We start from the raw sequence: 15,081 nt of genomic DNA on the forward strand, positions 1-15,081 counted from the left end.
TGAGGAGCGGTGGGGAGCAGTGTGAGGAGCGGTGAGGAGCAGTGAGGAGCGGTGGGGAGCAGTGTGAGGAGCGGTGGGGAGCAGTGAGGAGCAGTGTGAGGAGCGGTGGGGAGCAGTGTGAGGAGCGGTGAGGAGCAGTGGGGAGCAGTGAGGAGCAGTGTGAGGAGCGGTGGGGAGCAGTGTGAGGAGCGGTGGGGAGCAGTGTGAGGAGCGGTGGGGAGCAGTGAGGAGCAGTGTGAGGAGCGGTGGGGAGCAGTGTGGAGCAGTGTGAGGAGCGGTGGGGAGCAGTGAGGAGCAGTGTGAGGAGCGGTGGGGAGCAGTGTGAGGAGCGGTGGGGAGCAGTGTGAGGAGCGGTGGGGAGCAGTGAGGAGCAGTGTGAGGAGCGGTGGGGAGCAGTGTGAGGAGCGGTGAGGAGCAGTGGGGAGCAGTGAGGAGCAGTGGGGAGCGGTGGGGAGCAGTGTGAGGAGCGGTGGGGAGCGGTGGGGAGCAGTGTGAGGAGCGGTGGGGAGCAGTGTGAGGAGCGGTGGGGAGCGGTGGGGAGCAGTGTGAGGAGCGGTGAGGAGCAGTGGGGAGCAGTGAGGAGCGGTGGGGAGCAGTGTGAGGAGCGGTGGGGAGCAGTGAGGAGCAGTGTGAGGAGCGGTGGGGAGCAGTGTGAGGAGCGGTGAGGAGCAGTGGGGAGCAGTGAGGAGCAGTGTGAGGAGCGGTGGGGAGCGGTGGGGAGCAGTGTGAGGAGCGGTGAGGAGCAGTGTGGAGCAGTGTGTGAAGCAGTGAGGAGCAGTGTGGAGCAGTGTGAGGAGCAGTGTGGAGCAGTGTGAGGAGCGGTGGGGAGCAGTGTGGAGCAGTGAGGAGCAGTGTGGAGCAGTGTGAGGAGCGTTGGGGAGCAGTGTGGAGTAGTGAGGAGCGATGGGGAGCAGTGTGGAGCAGTGTGGAGCAGTGTGAGGAGCGATGGGGAGCAGTGTGGAGCAGTGTGAGGAGCGTTGGGGAGCAGTGTGGAGTAGTGACGTGCACAGACATTTTGGGTGGCAGATGCTCCAGCGAAAAAAAAGAGCACCCTCTCCTAATTATTTATAAAAAACAGGTACATAACCTACAGTAGCACATATTTTACTTACTTGCTTACTTACTTACATATTTATGTATTTCAATACCCATGCAATCATGCAGATGTTTAATACAGATGATGGATTTCCTACCAGCAGAGTGATACAAGTAAACATGACCAACATCGGGGCTTAGTTTGATGCTTTTTATGCACTCCGGTCATGCAAAGTACATTTCTTAAATCAATTGAAAAACTATTACTGTACTTCTACCATAAGCAGTCTCTTGCGACTTATTCCTATTTATTCATTTCTTTAAGCATGTTATACTGTGTCAGTCATAATCAGCTGTGGTTTTATTGCTATATTACAGTTTTTCTCGATTGTTTACACACATTTTCTGAAAGCATGCCTCATACTCTCAGAACTCTATACACAAATCAAAAAACACACACACAATGGGCAAAACCCCTCAATTCTCCTGCAAAATGAAACTTTACATTCAAATCAATGTTATTTCTTCTCAAAATGGTATTTTGTTTTCAAATGACACACACAAACCATCATATGAATAGACATTTATAAGAACCAGTTGAACACTGATGTGCTCAATGTAAAACACTATGATGAATGGAAAACACTTCTCCATTCATCATAATGACTTAGGCCTTTTTTTTGTTCAGTGTTACACTTACTACAGACAGTACATACATAAGTGTGTTGTAAAATATTTTAGAATATTGTTTTTATACTCAGAACACACAAATACACGGTAACAAATATATTTTATTTTCCCCACAAAAACTATGTACACAGTGTACATCCCAACCAACACATAGTTGCACATACAGTGGTCTACATACAAAACAACAGAAGAATTTACTGTATACAGTTACTGTAAAAAAAACGAAAAAAAAAATATGCTGCATCCTCTCTTCTGTTTCGGTCTGGCCACAGCACCTCATCCACATCACAAGCAATGTTTTCCCTGGCCAAGCAGCGGGGGAAATATCGCTTAGCATGTCAAATCCAGCCATGAAAAGCATCAACTGATTGCTAATTGTAACACTGTGTGACAGGTGTTTGCCCATGTGATGAGTCAGTGTGCATAGTAGGGCAATTGACTTTAGAATTTTGAATGACAGTGTGTTCCTTGTGAAAACGAGATTTTCTTCATGAAAATTGTGCCAAATGCAGAGAATTGTGTGTAGTGTTTTGAAAAAAGTGTGTTTTAGAACTGCAATTTGAGTGTAAAGCAGGAATTGTGCTTGTAGTTTAGCAGAATTGGTTCAGGGGGTTGGTGCATGAGTTACATGTTGTGGTCATTGTGTGTAAAGTACCAGTATTTGTGTGTAAACAATTGAGAAAAACTGTATTATACTTGGACTACATATGTAGTTCTTGTGCTTTCCTGTGTTATCTGTAGCCTATAGAGGGGTGTCATTCAGGTTTTAGGAGCAGTGTCCCAGTCAGGATGCTCCTACTTATTATACAGCAGGATAAAGAGACACTACAGTGAATAAAAGATACTAGGAGATACTGGGTTTGAGGGTCCTCCCCCAAGAAAATTTGGAGAGTTTTGAATTAAAACTATGTAATTTGACATCATTTTGGACCATTATTAATACTAGAGATAACGCTCAAAAAGCTTAAAGAGAAAACTTGCTATAGTTTAATAATTATTTTATTATTTACACATATCACAGCCTTCATCTTTTAATTCTTCTGGAAATGTTTTCCCTGTAAAATCCTATTGCTTGAGCACCACCTGTCTATCTGTGCACGTGCCTGGTGAACTGTCTCGCAAAACATGAGATGCTGTTGTGTGGCTTCTTGTTATGCAGGTCAAACATTTCATTTGACATATTAAGTCTTCACTCTGTGGGATGTTGTGGAAAGTGAATGTGAAAGGCAGACTGAAGCTGTTCTATTTTGGTGGCCTCGGGCAAGGCACTTGACCCCGACCCCTTCCATCCTGTCTCGTTGACCAACAGAGCAACACTGTGGCAGCTCCTTAATGGTAGGGATGCACCGATACAATACCGGATCAGATGTCGGGCCGATACTGACTTTAGTAGCTGGACCGGATATCGGTGACAATGGGGCCGATTTATTCAATTACATTTTATAATTATATACTATATACATTATATACTGGAATTTGTATTACTGTTTAAGTTTGACCAATTTGTTGCTGCATTAAAAAGGTTTACACCTGAATAGTAATTTTGAAGATTTTTTTTGCCAAGTTGTTGCTGTACAATTTATGATTTAATAATAAATAACAATTTTCTAAATTTATGTTATGTTATCTATGTATTTATTTGTTACGTCTTGTTTTACAAAGTTAGGTAAGTAATGTTGAAGTCCAGCCTGATGTTGCCTTACACATAAAAGAATGATCCCAGTCACCATACAGCTGATTAATTAAACTCTGGTATCAGATCGGTACTCGGTATCGGCCGATACCCAAAGCCCAGGTATCACTATCGCTATCGGGACTGAAAAGGTCGGATCGGTGCATCTCTACTTGATGGCAACGTGGGGAACTGTGTGACTGTGAAGCAGTAAATATCCCTGCTGAGTCACTCTTCCCTGGATAAATTAAAGGTTCAAAAAATACACTGGTTAACCTCAAGTGGTCACAATAATGACAGAGACATTTCCAGTACTTTATTTATCCCAGATATTTCCAGTTTTTTTTTCTTTTTCTTCTATTTCTTCTTCTTCTATTGAGCTCCATGTTGTTCTGGGTCCAAACCAGTTTGTTGATGAGTTGCCTCTGACTCAGGTGTTATTGTCACATGCAGTCAGGTTAACGTACAGTGACAGATGCTGTTGTGATATGAGGAGGGCAAACATTGCATAACATTTAATACTGAAATGAAAAACCTGCTCCGGAGCAGGTTATGTTCAAGATAAGAGATCAACTCGTATAAAAGCACCGCCTACTGCCCAATCACAGCTGAGTGCGGGGATCGTATGATAATATTACACACATATGAAGAAGTTACAGTCGTAATCCAGACTAAAAACAACACAGTTTAAACTGACAGATGCAGGAAGGGCAGCTGGATTCATGCTGTGGGTGTTTACTGCTTTGAATTATGTTTTTATATTTATTTTCTTTACTTGATCTTGAGTCTGTTTCACACCGCCTGAGACGGAGACGTAGCTGAAAAAAGGTTGAAATAGTCATACACGCCGCATCCTTGTTAATGGGCATAATGAAGCGTAATCCATTTATCCATATCACATTTAAAAGCTATTTATATCTAGACGACTATATCTGACTTTTGAGTGTTCCGTTAAATTAATAAGTCTGTTAATTTTCGCATTCACATCGGTAATTATTTCTTTCACTAGCTGTCCTTCCTGCATTCAGCAGCTTTAACTGTGGTTCTTTTAGTCTGATTAAGTGTTTAACTTCTTGGTAGTTGTCTAATATAGTTTACTCTTCCTTTGTTAAATGTGTCTCTCTGCCTGTCTGTCTGCAGTCTGTAGACTTGTCCATGTCTGTGATTGGTCAGATGCTGCAAACACCTCCCCGTTCATGTGAACACGCTCACAGCCAGAGAGAGAAACCCTGGGTTGACATACTGAGTTGATAACCAGCGTCGTAGGACCGCTTAGTGTGATCTTGTTTGTTAGGGTTAGTGAAGCCAGATAAAGAAGATACCCTGGGGATGATGAACTGGCTTCATAGTACAGGCCTCTGGTGTGGATCTGAGTTAATATAAAGAAGGCAGAGTGGACGACACTTGTGACACATCGGAAAAACATTACCGTCTGACTCATATGATGTAGAGCGCACAGTTAATTATATGTCAGCTTGATCGGGTATGATATTGAAATACTGTCGCGTCGTGTTGTGAGTGTCTTGGTGCATCAAATTACTGTTCTCTGTTTACTGATAAACTCATCAGTCACAGGCATTGTTTCAGCCCTGCTGTGATTAACTGCTCTTTGCTTCCTTAAACATCTGCAGGTCAGCACATTTCCATTACACTGGGAACGTGAAGTGCAGTTTGACATCTCTTTCTAGATAAAAGCTCTTTTCTTCTTACAACTTGATTTATAAAACAAGCTGAAAGACGCATAACAATGACAGTCATGGCTAAGGTATTGGCAAGCATTGTCTACGTACACATCCAACAGGTTTGGAGAGACATTATTATGCCCAAAGGCACAACTGCAATTTGTATTTCAACAGCTCATCAGAAATGATAACAACCCCCCCCCCCCCCCCCCCCCCCACCTCTTGTCTTTTAACTCTGTGTTTCACCGAGGGCAGCGTGGCTTTGCACTGAGAGCAGAGAGACAGCATTCAAACACTTGGCAGTCCGCTTACTTGTTGCTCTCGCTACCAATATTACCTAGTCTGTTTCAACATGTTTGGCTAAAAAAAGTGCATGCCAAATAGGACCGCAAATAATGATTGTTTTCATTGTAGATTAATTTGTTAGTTATTTTCTCGATTCATCTTCTTGTTTGGTCCATAAAATGTCAGAAAATTGTGAAAAATGTCGATCAGTGTTTTCCGAAACCCAAGATGACGTATTAAAATGTCTTGTTTTGTCCACAACTCAAAGATATTTCATTTACTGTCTCAGAGGAGTAAAGAAACAAGAAAATATTCACTTTTAAGAAGCTGGAATCAGACAATTTAGACTTTTCTTTCTTAAAAAATTACCGGTAACCGACCCTCGTTTACCGATTATTAACTGTTAACTGACAAGATGAATGCGTCTCATGCAGCGGTGCGCCAGCTGCAGTGTATGAGCACAACAGACAACTGAGACTGACAGATAACTGGAAGGCTTGTACATTTTCAGAATACGCCTTCAAAGACCGTAAACCTCTAAGTCTGTTCTCTATTACTGAGTTTCATGGCCTGCTGAGTCAGTTTGTACAGGATTGAACAAAACGAAACAAAAAGCTTATCAGTGACAAGAGAATGAGATCACTTTAGTTTGAGGAAGGTTTCTTCTGTCTCGTCAAAATGACATTACGTCACAGCGCTTTCCAATCTCCAGGCCTGTGACTTGCTGGAATCTGACCAGTATAGCACTTGGAATATCTCGTGCACTGAGGGAACAGTAGGGAAAGTACAGCCTGTTCAAACTCGCTGATAACACCGAGGGATTAGAACATGTTCAGAGTTTGTGTTTGTGGACTACTTGTTTGAGTGCTAAGGTGTGAGGCTACAGGCTATGTCCTGTCTTCATGTTACTGCAACAATATTTAAAAAAGTCTGTAGAAAAGCTATCCATTTCACTGGATGGCTTTAAATGAAGTATTTGAACAGTAGGTGAGAGCTCATGCAGTCTTCCACAATAATCTAATCTCAGCAGACAGTCTAGCAGACTAGATAAACCTGTCACACCCTTCAGCAGAGGCTGCACATTCCTGCTCCTACAATTTCTAGATAATCCCTAAGGTGAGGGTGTGGAGTTTGAAAGCCAAAATGAACAAGTCAACATTTTTGTGCACAGCACCTGTGGTCCCATAGCAATTCAGGAATTAACAAGTAAATCACCCTTAAAGGACTAGTGTGTAACAATAAATAAGTATGTTTTCTTTAGTGTATAATCACCTGATCATAAGAATTTTCATTTTTGTTACCTTAGAATGAGCCGTTTATATCTCCATAGGGAGCGGGTCTTCTTCACAGAGTCCGCCATGTTGCACCGCCATGTTTCTACAGTAGCCCAGAACGGACAAACCAAACACTGTTAACTTTTCCTGCTTGGGCTGGAGTCGATAACGTTACTCGCTCCCAATGCCGCCTCTCTCTCTCTCTTGCTTCATCACTCACTTTCCACATACACAAACACTCTATGCGCTGGCTCTGCTCCAGATGACATACAACTGGCTCTGGAGAGGACCATTCACATGTTTGTGTTAGCCACCATAGTTCTTTTTAACGCTTGGCACACGGGAGAAGCTTCAGTTGGTTTCAATCTGCAACCTCACCGCTAGATACCGCCAGTTGTTGTATAAGTGGAGCGCCCACCCTCCGGTTCCCCCTTAGCTGTTGCTGTTGTTTGCATGGTTAGCTTTGTTAGCACCGTTAGCTGTAAGCCACTGGCTCAGCCGTCAACGATATACGGTCAGATAGAAGTGGTGTACGTCATCTGGAAGCGGGGAACCTAAAGATTAATTTTAAATGCAGCTCAGCACTGTGTGTCAAATTGTTCTTATGATTAATAAGAAATAAACATTAATTAATTAATTAATTAAATAATTGAAATAAATAGTGAAAGTGTACAAGGGCTTAGAACATAATGATAGAAGTATATGATGGCCATCCCCATGCTATTATGTCTCGTTGTTGCAAAAAATCTTTGGGTTGATACCATTTGTTACACAGATTTGGTGCTAAATTGAACCATTTTTTACCGGTGGAGAATTGATTAAAATGATCAATAATCCCTCCAAAATACCACATTAAGAGACACCAGAGAAAAAGCCATGCTGTGATTTGGTATCAAAAACTGACATTCAGACTTTTCTGCAGGAATTGCATTTTTCGGCAATTGGATGGCGAGCACTGCTTAGAAATGCTCTAGGTCTCTAGTCTGATCCATCCATCCTCTGAATGCTCTAGGTCTCTAGTCTGATCCATCCATCCTCTGAATGCTCTAGGTCTCTAGTCTGATCCATCCATCCTCTGAATGCTCTAGGTCTCTAGTCTGATCCATCCATCCTCTGAATGCTCTAGGTCTCTAGTCTGATCCATCCATCCTCTGAATGCTCTAGGTCTTTAGTTTGATCCATCCATCCTCTGAATGCTCTAGGTCTCTAGTCTGATCCATCCATCCTCTGAATGCTCTAGGTCTCTAGTCTGATCCATCCATCCTCTGAATGCTCTAGGTCTCTAGTTTGATCCATCCATCCTCTGAATGCTCTAGGTCTCTAGTTTGATCCATCCATCCTCTGAATGCTCTAGGTCTCTAGTCTGATCCATCCATCCTCTGAATGCTCTAGGTCTTTAGTTTGATCCATCCATCCTCTGAATGCTCTAGGTCTCTAGTCTGATCCATCCATCCTCTGAATGCTCTAGGTCTCTAGTCTGATCCATCCATCCTCTGAATGCTCTAGGTCTCTAGTCTGATCCATCCATCCTCTGAATGCTCTAGGTCTCTAGTTTGATCCATCCATCCTCTGAATGCTCTAGGTCTCTAGTCTGATCCATCCATCCTGTGAATGCTCTAGGTCTGTAGTTTGATCCATCCATCCTCTGAATGCTCTAGGTCTCTAGTCTGATCCATCCATCCTCTGAATGCTCTAGGTCTTTAGTTTGATCCATCCATCCTCTGAATGCTCTAGGTCTCTAGTCTGATCCATCCATCCTCTGAATGCTCTAGGTCTCTAGTTTGTGGCTGTAAAGTTTCATGAGGCTGTGATTATCCTAGAGGTCACCACAGGTCATTTTATACAGTGAGGTCAATGAAATGTCTCCTATGAGGACTAACATCATCACACATGAATACAGTTGGGCTCATTGGATCCATCAGAGTCTCAGCTTTACACCGATACCCAATTTATGGAATTCTAAGACTGTTTAGGGACCCCAGTATGCAGAAATATTCAAACACACCATTTTAGAATAGAAATAAGACATGTATACTGCCTTCAAAAAAACTGCATGGTTTTTGCCCTACACTGCATGTGATTATCATAAAGTGGGCATGTCTGTAAAGGGGAGACTCGTGGGTACCCATAGAACCCATTTACATTCACATATCTGGAGGTCAGAGGTCAAGGGACCCCTTTGAAAATGGACCTGGCAGTTTTTCCTCGACAAAATTATGCTAAATTTGGGGCGTTATTTACCCTCCTTCATGACAAGCTAACATGACGTGGTTGGTACCGTTGGATTCCTTAAGTTTCCTAGGTTCATATGATACCAGGAGCTTCTTATAGCAGTAAAGTCGGTCGGGATAGCGGGTTTGAGGTTTAAAAGTGTAATTTGTTTGAACTTTATCAAACCCAACCTACATAGCCTAATCCTTAACTACACATTGCAGAATTAGTGATGTTCAATTAATTTATGGTGCCTCCGCTCCTTCACTTTAGTGACAAGCTAACGTTACTGTAAGGCTTTTGCATTTTAGTCAGCAAACAGCATTACCTTTATTGTCAATCTACATCTGTGGTGTCAAATCAAAAATGCTTCCTCACATTGCGTCTTAGATTGTTTGGTGTCATCATGATTATAGGGATGCAACATGTTGACACGCCGGATCAGTTTTAGCGCCAATATTGACCTTATTAAGTAGATCGGGTATCGACCATGAAGCGGCAGATTATTGTGAAACGCCACATTAGACATGTTTTCATTGTCAATGTCATCATTAAAAATTCAATGTCTTAGCTCAGTTACACTCAATGAGTCACCGCCGACTCAGTTTTTAGTGCAACAGCGTCCCTGGCCTTAAGTGTAAGTCTTTGATGCAAACTCATTGGGTCCGGTAAACATATGCCATTAAAACATGGGCACATACAGTAGCAGCACAGAGACGTGAAAATGAAAGCATTTGTCCTCAAGAATTTCTGTAATGAGATCATAATCTGACCTATCTATTTATCAGCTCTGTGGTGATGAGGGTATTAAGATGGATTAATAACTAAAATTCACTACATACTTAAGAGCGCAACTTTCTTATCACATCTAACATTGAAGACAGAACTGAGAGAATTCAGTGCTGGGCTGTTGAGCGGGTTTGCTGAGGCCAAACCTACAAACCTCAGAGTCACGACAGCCGAATCCTCCAGACAGATGTTGTCGGATTTGGAGGCTCATACTGTCTTTGAAAGTGAAAGTGTTTGTGTGCATAACATGTTGTGAGAAACTGTTGACTGGCTGACCTGAGCTGTGGCTCAGTGATATATCTATGTACACCTGTTGGCACCTGCTCATTCACATGCAAACAAACACGAGACATGTCTCAATAGGAGGAGACGGGGAGCGAGAGTGCTGGTCGTGCGAGCATTTAAACTAATATGTGTTGAGTGTTTTGCAGACAGTTTCCACAACAGTTGCCACATGGACCATGCTGACAGCGCAGCTGATGATTTTCTTTGGGGAATGGGAATACTCGTATAAGCTAATGCTACCGCAAGTGTAATGAAAATTCATCTTTAATGTTACTGTGAAGAACTTGTTATGAAACAGTCTCAATTAGGGATGCTAATTTAGATTTTTTTTTCTAACCAATATGCGACCCTTGTTAACCAATTATGTAAGGGATCATGTACAGCGACCGGTCATTGTTGTGAAAGAAAGCATACACGTGAGGTGGAGCGAGCTGAGAGAAGGCAAGCAGGCAGAGGAGCAGAGTACAGCAGAGACTCCGGTCCTGGAGACCAAAGCTACGGTCTCCCCCTGCGTCCTCCGACCGCGCCCAACACTGTTTAACAGACGGGCTTCACTAGATACAACCAAGAGGTTTTGGTGCTTCACTGTAGTTTGTGTTGGAGTCTGAGTCTGAACAGCGGAGATACACACGAGCACGCATATGCAAGCGCGCATGGGACACCAACCCGGGAGATTTATACGTGTAAGAAGTTACAAACAGTCCCTTTAAGAAATCAATATTTAGACACCAAATCGGTCCGCCAGAGTCCGACATCAGAGCTGCGCCCATAGCAACGGTCTGCTATACATAGCAACGTTCTGTTATACATAGCAACGGTCTGTTATACATAGCAACGGTCTGCTATACATAGCAACGGTTGGGATACATAGCAACGGTCTGTTATACATAGCAACGGTTGGGATACATAGCAACGGTCTGTTATACATAGCATCGGTGTGTTATACATAGCAACAGTCTGTTATACATAGCAGTGGTCTGCTATACATAGCAACGGTCTGTTATACATAGCAACGGTCTGTTATACATAGCAACGGTCTGTTATATGTAGCAACGGTCTGTTATACATAGCAACGGTCTGTTATACATAGCAACGGTCTGTTATACATAGCAACGGTCTGTTATGCATAGCAACGGTCTGCTATACATAGCAATGGTCTGCTATACATAGCAACGGTCTGTTATACATAGCAATGGTCTGCTATACATAGCAACGGTCTGCTATACATAGCAACGGTCTGTTATACATAGCAACGGTCTGTTATAAGTAGCAACGGTCTGTTATGCATAGCAACGGTCTGTTATGCATAGCAACGGTCTGCTATGCATAGCAACGGTCTGCTATACATAGCAACGGTCTGTTATACATAGCAACGATCTGTTATGCATAGCAACGGTCTGCTATACATAGCAATGGTCTGCTATACATAGCAACGGTCTGTTATACATAGCAATGGTCTGCTATACATAGCAACGGTCTGCTATACATAGCAACGGTCTTTTATACATAGCAACGGTCTGTGGTAAAGAAATTACAGACCACAGAACACCGTGATTGACTAATCAGAATCAAGTATTCAGCACAGCCGTGTTATAATAACCGTTAACAAAAAGATTATTGTGTCGCATGCAGCGGTGCGCCAACTGGAGTGTATGTGCAAAACAGACAACTGAGTCCCCAGTTCACTTTTCCAGTAAAAGTCTCCACTGCACCGTTTAGTTTAGCTGTGAGGTTGTCAGCTGTGTGTCTGCCCGGTGTAACTTTACCGAGTGTCCGACAGACCTTGTGTGTTTGGTTTGTGCTACGTTCACAGATGTAGCGTTGCTAGTGGCTTCCGACAGTGACACCGGCAGCCATGTTGAGATCAGTTGAGGAAATACCAAGCACCACCCACCAGCCGGAGCAAACTTTCTCATTTTACAGCTAAACAGTACACTAGAAGATGATTCTGAGAACATCTGAGGAGAGAAAGAGGCATTACAGTAACAGAATATTGATTCATATTTGATCAGCGCTGCCTAGTTCGTGAGTGATTGACAACTGCTTCCATTGAATGAACAGCCAATAGGAACGCTCTCTCTCTCTGAAATGACCTGTGATTGGTAAAAGTCTCCCATCACAGGCTAGATGTTCTAAAGCCTGAAAACAGAGCCATGAGGAGGAGCAGAAGTCTAGTTTTCTCTCAGAACACTTGAATTACAATATGCTGAAAGGTTATTATGGAATTTTGCTCAATGATGCCAAAAATATACTGCCTACTGCAGCTTTAATGCTAATGTTAAAACTGTCAGTCCTGGAGATGTAAGTGAAACCCAAACATGACTCCTGGCTTTCCGGTACAACAATCAGAAAGTTCTCTAGAATGGAAGAGAAGCAAATGATAGTTGGAAAGGAAGTGTTCATGCCTTAGTGGCTCCAACAAAAGAATTTCAGTTGATAAAAGATGACACGATGGAAGTTGGGCTTCAAGTTGTTGTCAAGACATTAGTGTGGTGCTCAAAGCCAGTATAGACACACATGAATAAAATCAGTGTTGTGTGCCGTTGTTCACGTCTAAACAGATCTACCTCTCCTTTGGTTGTGATCCAGTTCATCCCTCTCCGTGTTCTCTGCTCTGTTTTTGAATCTCTCCACAGGAATGCAGTTAGCCAGCAAAGCTTTTGACTAGTAGCAGATCAGATGATAAGTAATGATTCACTGCTGATTGAGTCAACGCCGTTGCAGTTTATGACAACTACGTACTTGAATAACACTCCAAAACTTTAGGGGCCTTGCCTTCCTGATAAAGGACACATGGCTTTTTAAACAGGGGGATTTTGGTGACATGTTCAACCAACTAGCCACAGTTACAGACGATTACATGTGTTCAGGGTAATCATATCTGGTATTGAATATTGCCCAGTTGTGTGCTGTCTGGATTTGTTCTGAGCTTGACAGATGTTGTAGAAGGACTGAGAGAAGAAGGGCATGTGGATGGGGTAAAGAAAGCATGATGGGCTGTAGGTTTGGGAGAGAAAACAAATGAATTCACTCTCATTTAAAGGATGTCACTCCAGGGAGCAGGTTGGGAAATGTGCTGTTTTGTGTTTTTGTGGATTTCCCTTGAAGTTTGAAACAGGTTTGTAGGTTGTTCTCTTTACAGAAACGGTTGATAAAAAGCAAACATATATTTGTGTGTCATGACCCTGCATCTGTGAATATATTTTGCCGCTCAACACAGGATCTGTTGTGATATATTACCACTTGCACAACCACTTATTGACTAATTAAATTCACAAAGGTAGTAACCTTTGTACTGGATTAATGAGCCAAATGTTTCTGAAGAAGTTCTCTTGTTCTCTTGCCAACCTCTATAGTGATTGACAGGTTCAGGTAAATAAGATCCTCTACCCTCATGTTCTTCCTTCTACTTCATTATGACTGGCACATCTGTCACCAGCTATATGAGCTTCAGCTTAAAGGAACAATACCACACTCAAACACATTAGCAATGCACTATGCATTTCTGTTTTTTTTTGTTTAGATTTTCATATATCCAACGCACCTACAATGGGTAAGAGCCATTAAGGGTAGACACAAAAAGCTCACGGGGTCAAAACGTCACGCTGTCATCACAGCGTGCTAACTCTCTACTCTGTACTCTGGCTGGGAGGCTACAATTAAAATGGGTTTGGAGAAAATTAGACAAACACATCGCATGCAAATGCAGCATATGATTATCTACCTGAACTTGAGTAACTTTGCTTTTTGGGTACATACCTCTTTGATAAACCAGGTCCGAATGGAACAAATGAGTATCACCTGATAAGTTGGATCAGCCTTCATTTAAAACAGGTCCAATGACAAAGTTGGATTAGAATAATAACAGCCACCACAGCAGTTGCTCTCCAACAACAGCTAACACCACTTCTACAGCTGAAACTGAGCCGGCTTCTCACAAGTTTATTAAATATGTGTTACTACCACGAGGACAAAGTACAGCTATTTTTATTGCCTTCTTGTTGTTGTTGTTACATCGTGGTTGATAATATTATAAATGTCTGGATAAACCAGGTGATTCATGACCTAACATCTCAAATTGAATGGAGAATGTTTAAGCTTGTAATTGGGGATGGAGTTGTCATTTTTCAGATTTATATTTTCAATAAGAGCCAAGTAGGCGTTCAGATACTCAGTCATGACTGTTGGCTTTTCACAGTAAGCCATTGTGTTTGTTTAGTTATTCAAGTCATGCGCGATATCAATAGCTGCTGTTATTCTGCTGTTATTCTGTAGAAGGGAGTGTTTCCATTAGCGCCTTTCATTAGAACTGCAGTTATAAGAAAAGTTGAATGCAGAAGTTGAATAATGCTATCTTATAAGCACATGTGCATGTTTGTTTTTGTGTATTGCATAAATGTCAGTGTTGACATGCGATGGTCACTGGGTGTTAACAGCCCATTGTTGCCCTTTTGTGCTGCAGTAGGCCCTCAAACACAGCCATTAGACTCCAGGTGAGGGAGCAGCAAACAGGTATAAGTAAGTAAACATGACCTGGCTTTGGTCCTGAAACTCTTACTTGCTATTGAACCTGTGTGCATGTATTCATTGGTCGGTTTTAAACACAGAAGCAAATAGACAACATACTGTAGCCTACACACAAGCACAATTTCATGTAGAGTCACACAGTTCTCACACAAACACACCTCCAGGATTGTGTAAGGAGTGGTTTTCAGCCTGGTCCAGCTGGGATTAGGCAAGTACCGTGGGCGGACTCAAGTTTTTCCATGTTAAAGAAAGTTGTTATTGTGAAGGAATTTGAAGAATATTCATCAGAGTTCATCATCATTGTTGCAGCACCCTGAGCACAGGAGCCAGCTTTGGGAAAACATGCAGTCTTATCTGCCTCACTGTTTTGAACCTCATCAAAGTTCTATTCCTCTACTCATTTTGCATTTTTATTTTTGCATGAATACATCTGGTAATTTCATTAGTTTGTGAGGAAGTATCTCCTTACATTTTGTAGAAACTATTTATGCATTCAGAAAATGGGACGCTTGGTGTCAACTAGGGCTGTGTGCTGGCAAGAATCTGGCGATACGGAACGTATCATGATACAGGGGTTACCATTCAATATATTGCCATACTGTAATCAAAGCGATATATTTAGATTTTTTTA

The 15,081-nt window shown here is 42.3% G+C and overlaps 1 protein-coding gene across 1 annotated transcript in view; it reads left to right on the forward strand.

The window, feature by feature from the left end:
• crybg1a (crystallin beta-gamma domain containing 1a) overlaps positions 1-15,081 on the forward strand; it is a 72,643-nt gene that overhangs the window by 1,314 nt on the left and 56,248 nt on the right. The gene's annotated exons all lie outside the window — the stretch shown is intronic.

This window comes from Sebastes fasciatus, chromosome 15 (genome assembly GCF_043250625.1).
Source record: "Sebastes fasciatus isolate fSebFas1 chromosome 15, fSebFas1.pri, whole genome shotgun sequence".
NCBI classification, from domain to species: Eukaryota; Metazoa; Chordata; class Actinopteri; order Perciformes; family Sebastidae; genus Sebastes; species Sebastes fasciatus.